We start from the raw sequence: 6,656 nt of genomic DNA on the forward strand, positions 1-6,656 counted from the left end.
TTTCAAAGCGCTTCTTCCGCAGCGGTAAGCCTATCTGCCTGCACGGAAACACACAGCCACAAGTAGGTGTTTGAAACAGAAACAAATTATTTCTGATGCGTGCGACAAGCTGGAAACGTCATGGCTGTAAACAAATGGACCCCACTGTCTCTGAACAGGCTTCCTCAGATCTTTTACTGGGAATGAAGGACAAAAAAAAAGCTCTCCGGGGATGGAGCAAGTCGGTGAGTGATCCAAGAAGAGGCAAGCTCTTCTACTTAATCTACAGAGCTTAAGGTCACCTGAAGATTTAAGGAAAAGTAGATCAGCCAACTAAATCTTATGGGGAAGCATCAGAGACTAGAGGCCAAAAAATATGTTTAATAATTCTGTTTTGTATATTTTTATGGCTTGAATCTTTTTATTCAAGATCAGAGTGAGGAAAATAAACACAAATATGGCTTTAGACTGACTAGGACCAACTTTTACCAAGAAAACACGAGAAGCAATGTGGGATTTTCAAGGTCCAGCACCACAGACAGAGGCTTTGTTTGGATTCAGAGTGGCAGTCTTTATGTTCCTTCACCCGTCATTGAACCATTTTTGCAAAACTGCAAGTTGCATTTTCTTGCTGAAATAGACCACAGTCATCAGAGGTGCAAGTGGGCAGATAAGCGAAAAGTGTCAAAGCAACATTCCTGTGAATCACCGGTTCCGGGGTTTATCACAACGTTCCTGCAGGCTCAGCTCCTGCTCTAATACCAACTCACCCCCATGCAATGCAACATGCATCTGATTTTAATGCATAACTATGTAATTAAAAAACAGATTTATCAGACCCAGCTACTTTCTTCCACTGCAGCAACATTGGCATTCTCTACACTTGCAAGCCCCTAATAAAGCTGTATGTAAGTAAAAACTTTAGAGTCCCCTATTATTATATTATCGATTAATTGCTTTATAGACCAGTTCACGCGTGACGTCATGAGCTACATCTGCGCTACATCCGGGTCACGCTGGTAGGCAAAAACAGTACCGTTCCCGTCTACTACCATGACATAACGGGTAAATTAGAGCGTGCTTTTAGTTTGTTTATTTTTGGAATCTAAACAATGCCTACGACTTGTTGTGCTCCCGGTTGCACACAGAGGCATTCCAAATCGTCGGATGTACGTTTCTTTCATTTACCGAAGGACAAAGAAAGAAATGGATAATTTCAATGAAAAGGATGCAGGCAGACAATCCCAATCGACTGTGGGAGCCGTCATACCACGACAGAATTTGCAGTCTACACTTCATCTCCAGTAAATACAACTTAATTTTGCACTGGTCATTGTTCTACTTTAATCATTATATAAATAAAAAATTAGTATATATACTTAGGTCAAGACGTAAACATTTGTTTCGTAATAATATGTGTACATGTAAAATGTATGCAAACCCTCTGGCATGAGTCTGTGAAAAGGATTAATAAAGACAAAAACACCAAAATAATCCATAGTGAACAATGTTTTTTTTAACCTGCCGGGGTCTTCCTCTCTGCTGAGGCACTGTCTGTGTCCGACTCAGCTTTCGTATGTTACACAAACATGTTTGAACATCCAACCATCCATTTTCTGACCCGCTTAATCCCTCATGGCGTTGCGGGGGTTGCTGGTGCCTATGTCCCAATGTAAAATAATTGTAGCCATCCAGTGGTTTCATGGCTTTCATGCTCTCTCGTCTGTACTGGCCTGCGTGTTTATAAGGCAGCTGTATGTCGCGGTACGGAGCACTTGGTCAGCATTTCACAGACTCGCTCCGTCCCTTCAGGCTTTTGCTGTGTGGATCTGGCAATCTGATACCATCAACCATCAACTTACTCTTAAAACGATCTTGTGATACGTTATCTAAAGAAGAAAAATACGTCGAGAACTCGTCGTTTCCTTTGTTTGCGTCCGCCATTGTGTTCGCCTTTTGCCTACCAGTCCGGCGCGCATGCGCGAAAAAAAAACCGGATCAAAACAATAACAATGAACTGGTCTATTGCAACAGCTAAATCTCAAACTTTTATCAGAAATACACTTTCAGAAAAAGTCTAAGAAAAATGTTGTGGTAAAGACTTTTTTCCTCTTTTTATCAAAACAGTGGGAGCCGCAAATATCCCCAAATATAATCCATAACCACCGAATAAATGTCTCTGAAGCATTTGGGTCTAGAACTAGGAATCTGTGACTTCCTTATTATAAATGGATAAATAGAACTTGAGAGACGCGCACGATTCTCTTTGAAAATGAGAAAGACAAGAGAGCATGACAGCCAAGTAATGAAGACAGCTGTTGATATTCTTAACTCAGGAAACAACAGGAAAATAGCTACTTGCCTGAACTTGCCCACATCTGGTTTTAGGGCTACAGATAGAAAGTGTGTTCTGTGAGCCTGTTTTTCATCTAAGTTAGTGCGCTACGTTTTATGTTTTCAAAGATCTTCACCAGAGTTGACAAGAAAATAGGTCAATGTGAGCCATCTGCAGCAATGTGAACCTGACCCTGTTGCTAATTCACTTCTTCTTTTATTCTTGCTTGAGTGCTAGTCAGTGCAGAATGGAAACAACAAGTACTGGAACAGGGGAGATACTGTGACTCAACTATATTTTCAGCCTCAATATGTCCATCCCCCCCCCCAACAGATCTACATCAATTAGAACATTAATTTCCTGTCTTGAATATACAGCCCCTTTCCACAAAATTAGAATATGATGCAAAAGTTGTGGCATCAGAAGATACACCAACAAAAAAGATGACCGAGGGCCCCAGCAGATTATCAAACAGAGAAGATTCAAGAATATGGCTGAGATCCAGAAAGAGTGGATTGAGGCGGGAGCTTCAAAAACCACCACATTCAGACACATTCGGCAGATGAGCTACAACTGTTGGGTTCTTCGGGTCAAGCCACTTCTAACCCCGAACCAACGTAGGAAGCGTCTACTTGCCTCAATTCCACGCTGCATCCAGGTAATGATTAAGGCAAAGGGATTCCCAACCAAGTATTGATTCACAAGATTGACAGATCGTTTTGAAAGTTCCAATATCTTGATTGATTTAATGTGATCCTAATTTCTTCCTTTTTTCTGCCAAAACTGAGAAGTAAATGATGATTTCTTCAAAGTATTCTAATTTTGTGGATTCCTGTTTTTGTGAATTTTATGACCTGGAAGCCTAATTTATGTAAAGAAACCCCCCCCCAAAAAACGTGAGATTTGACTATTTGAATGGAATTATGGAAATTAAACAACTTTTCCATGATATTCACATTTTTTGGAAAGGGTCTGTAGACAAAGGTGCCATTCCAACAAGATAATCTTTTTCACTTCACCTGTCAGTGGTCATAATGTTACTGCTATGTTTGCAAGTCAACTGTGCAGCCAGACTGGTGACGACAATGGTTGGCTATTCTTTGGGGATGTCTGGAGGACAATTGAAATTCAACAGAAAGCTCGGTTATGTAACATAATCCCTATCGAATTCTGTTCTCTCAAGCTTAAAAAACCGATGAGGTGAATGAAGATGAGGGTGATCAATGGTTGCCTGCAAAACATTCGGTTCAGAGGAGCTGATTATGTAACAGGTCAGTAGCACCGAGACCGCCGATAAATCAGGGGAGTAGACTGTGTTGGCATGCCTGCACAGGGTGGAAGAAATAAGACCTAATAAAAAAAAAGTGGTTTGAGATAAATTTTATTTCTGTTTGTATAAATTTTTGGTTTTGATGGAATTCAACCCAGAGGTACTTCATGTTGTTCACGTGAAGATTTATAATGTTCCACATTGAAATGTCAAGAGTTTCCAGACACTCTTTTTTTTTTTTTTTTTTTGGCAGATTTCTGCATTATAAATAGAAAAGTTCACAATGACTTTATGGCTGATATTTCAAGAGAGATAAGTACGGAATCTGGAAAAAAAAGATTATGAGGTGGAGAGACTGAGAACAGATGGACAAACAAACAACAAACATGGACAAAACAGTCTGAAAAGAAACCTTTTTTTACACTTTCTCTCTTATACATGCTTTAAAACAGTCAAATCAAGTTTCCAGAGTTTTGCCAAACAGTGTAGGAATCCTTTTAAACAATCCTTTTGTGTTAAATTGTGCCACACCCCCCCCCCAAAAAAGTAATCATGAGCCACAAACTTTAGTCATATTCTCAGTGAGGTGGTGACAGTTTGAATGTTTGAAGACCTCCTGCTTACCGTAATCCCACACTGGAATAAATAAATGGTCACACATAACAACAGCAGGGGGAGGTTTGTGTATGGACTGAAAATGAAATACAGAAGTTGCAGTTGTGTTTGATTTGTACCTCTGAGGGATTCAGAGAGACGGCGGAGGCCTTGTACCCCAGCTGCAGCAGCATCGCCTCGGCAGCGTTCCGCTTGGCCACCTTCTTGTTGGGTCCCGTTCCCGTGGCAACCTCGTTGTTCACCTTCACCTGCACGGGGCGCACACGTGAAGAGGCAGACACAGACGGGACACGCGTGAGGAAACGGGCACAGCGGAATGACACGGCAACGTGTTAGCGTGCTTTTCTCGCGCCTCTCCTCCGAGGCCTCCATTCACTCTCGGCTGAGAACGCTCGCTTCCTGAGCCAAGTCAGCCCATGCAACGTGAAGTGTTTGTTTTTCAGTAATCCCAAAGCATTAAATCTGTCCGCGCCGAATGTAAGCAGAAATTTCCAAGAGCAGATCGGACGTCGTTGTGTTATACAAACAGACAATTACGCTGTACAAATAACATAGTGGGGAGCCGGAGCCTGTGAAAAGCCAGGCCTCGGCGCGCTCCTTCAAAGCGGGCCTGACAAGCTCCACTCATGCACTGCTCTGAATGCGTGAAGCTGGCAGCGGCATACAGTCGGCGTGAAACGGCTAACTCGCGACCAGAATCCCTCTTTTATTAAGTATTAAAACTGACAAGCACCTCAGAGGGGTTTGATAGAAGGTGGACGCCTTTTTTTTTTTTTTTTTCTGTTTAAACAAAAGATGTGAAAAACAGAGGCTCATTTGAGCCCTGCTGCCTACCGGGGGGGAAACAATGTGGAAATTTTAGAAGAGTGAGCGGACTGCACAAAAGAACACACACACACACACACACACACACACACACACACACACACACACACACACACATGCACACAAGGCCTAATGTGTGCATCAAAGAGGCATGGAGAATAGGTTTGGGGCTGAATTACTGCCTGATGGTGAGAGAAGCTCTGTTCTTCGTATAAAATAGGAGGATTATGGAAAGAAAAACAAAGAAAGCAAGTTTGACTGAGAGATGGACAAAAAAGATGAATGAGAGCAAGAAAAAGAAGAATCCAGTTAATAAAAAATGGACTCCATTAGCTATGGGTTTTATTCAAGCAGCGCCGTAAAGACTGGGCTACTCATGAGGGATGTTTAGACGCACAAACAGAGCAGCAATAGCCCTGAGGCACTCTGTGCATCTTCCAACAATCAATGTATTTCTCCCTGAACCCTGGTGAGTAGTGATGTTCCATGGTGACAGCAGTGATGACATCATCAGCCGTATCACCCAATCCCGGCTCAGCCTGGATTTACTCTTGAATCTTTTAACGTGCCACCATCAGGGCCTCACAGTAACTTTCGAATCCCGATCGCACTGGAGGAGCAAGTGAAACAGCACAACCGTTTTACTTTTAAATAACTATATTTAGCCGTATCTGCCACAACACAAGTGACACTGATTCAAACCTCCCAAAATGAAGATTTTACCCACAAGGGGAGAAAGTTTAAGGCACAGTTTAAACAAAAAAAACTGACAAAGAGACAAAAATGATTGTCATTTCCCCAAATAAACAAAAATTAGATGAAAATATTAGAGGGCAATAAAACTCAACTAGACCTAAATATACTTGTTTGCAATTTGGGCACTATAGCAACCAAAGCTGAAATGACAACCAAAGACTAAATTGTAGTTAAAACCCAATCACATTTTAGCCTAAAGGCTACGATTAAAGCTAACTTCAAACACGCTGTTAAAATCAAAACTAATAGCGGTCAAGCCGAGGCCAAGAACTCTTTAGCAACTCTCAGGCATGGTGCTGGTAGCATCCTCCTGCGGGTCTATTTTGATGTCAGTATTGCTGGTGAACTGCAGAACGCGCATGGAACAACGTAGGAGGACGTTTTCCTCCGTATCACTAAACAGCTGGACAGTAAAAACCTGAAGGCAGTCGGGCTTTTCAACAAGATTGAGCCCAGGCACACATGACGACTGACTACATTCTCTAAAACAGGCTAAAGTCAAGTCTGCAGACCTGCAGAAAACAAACTGAGTTGGTAACTGGCCAATTTAAACAAACCTAACCTATTCTGTGAAGAAAACCGATCAAACATCCAGCCAGAAGTTTTCCAAAAGCACGGGGCGGTCTGGTAGCTATCTGCCCAAGAGGGCTCTGAGAAGCTTCAACCAAACGAGGGCGATCAGATTCAGGCTCTCCGGGCCGGGGCCAAGTTTACCGATTCCATACGGCGGCCGTTGCTATACAGCATGAGCACGAACTCAGTCATCGAACAAAAATTAATAAACTGTAAAACGAGCTAGCGTAAAAATCGCTCAGCGCCGGCCGACGGAGCATGCCAGTGCCTTGTTTTATTCCCCTGTGCACCATGTTTCAATTA

The 6,656-nt window shown here is 42.3% G+C and overlaps 1 protein-coding gene across 1 annotated transcript in view; it reads right to left on the bottom strand.

The window, feature by feature from the left end:
- The window catches only part of stau2 (staufen double-stranded RNA binding protein 2), a 134,004-nt gene that overhangs the window by 72,749 nt on the left and 54,599 nt on the right, over positions 1 to 6,656 (bottom strand). The gene's annotated exons all lie outside the window — the stretch shown is intronic.

This window comes from Fundulus heteroclitus, chromosome 21, assembly GCF_011125445.2.
Source record: "Fundulus heteroclitus isolate FHET01 chromosome 21, MU-UCD_Fhet_4.1, whole genome shotgun sequence".
Classification (NCBI taxonomy): Eukaryota; Metazoa; Chordata; class Actinopteri; order Cyprinodontiformes; family Fundulidae; genus Fundulus; species Fundulus heteroclitus.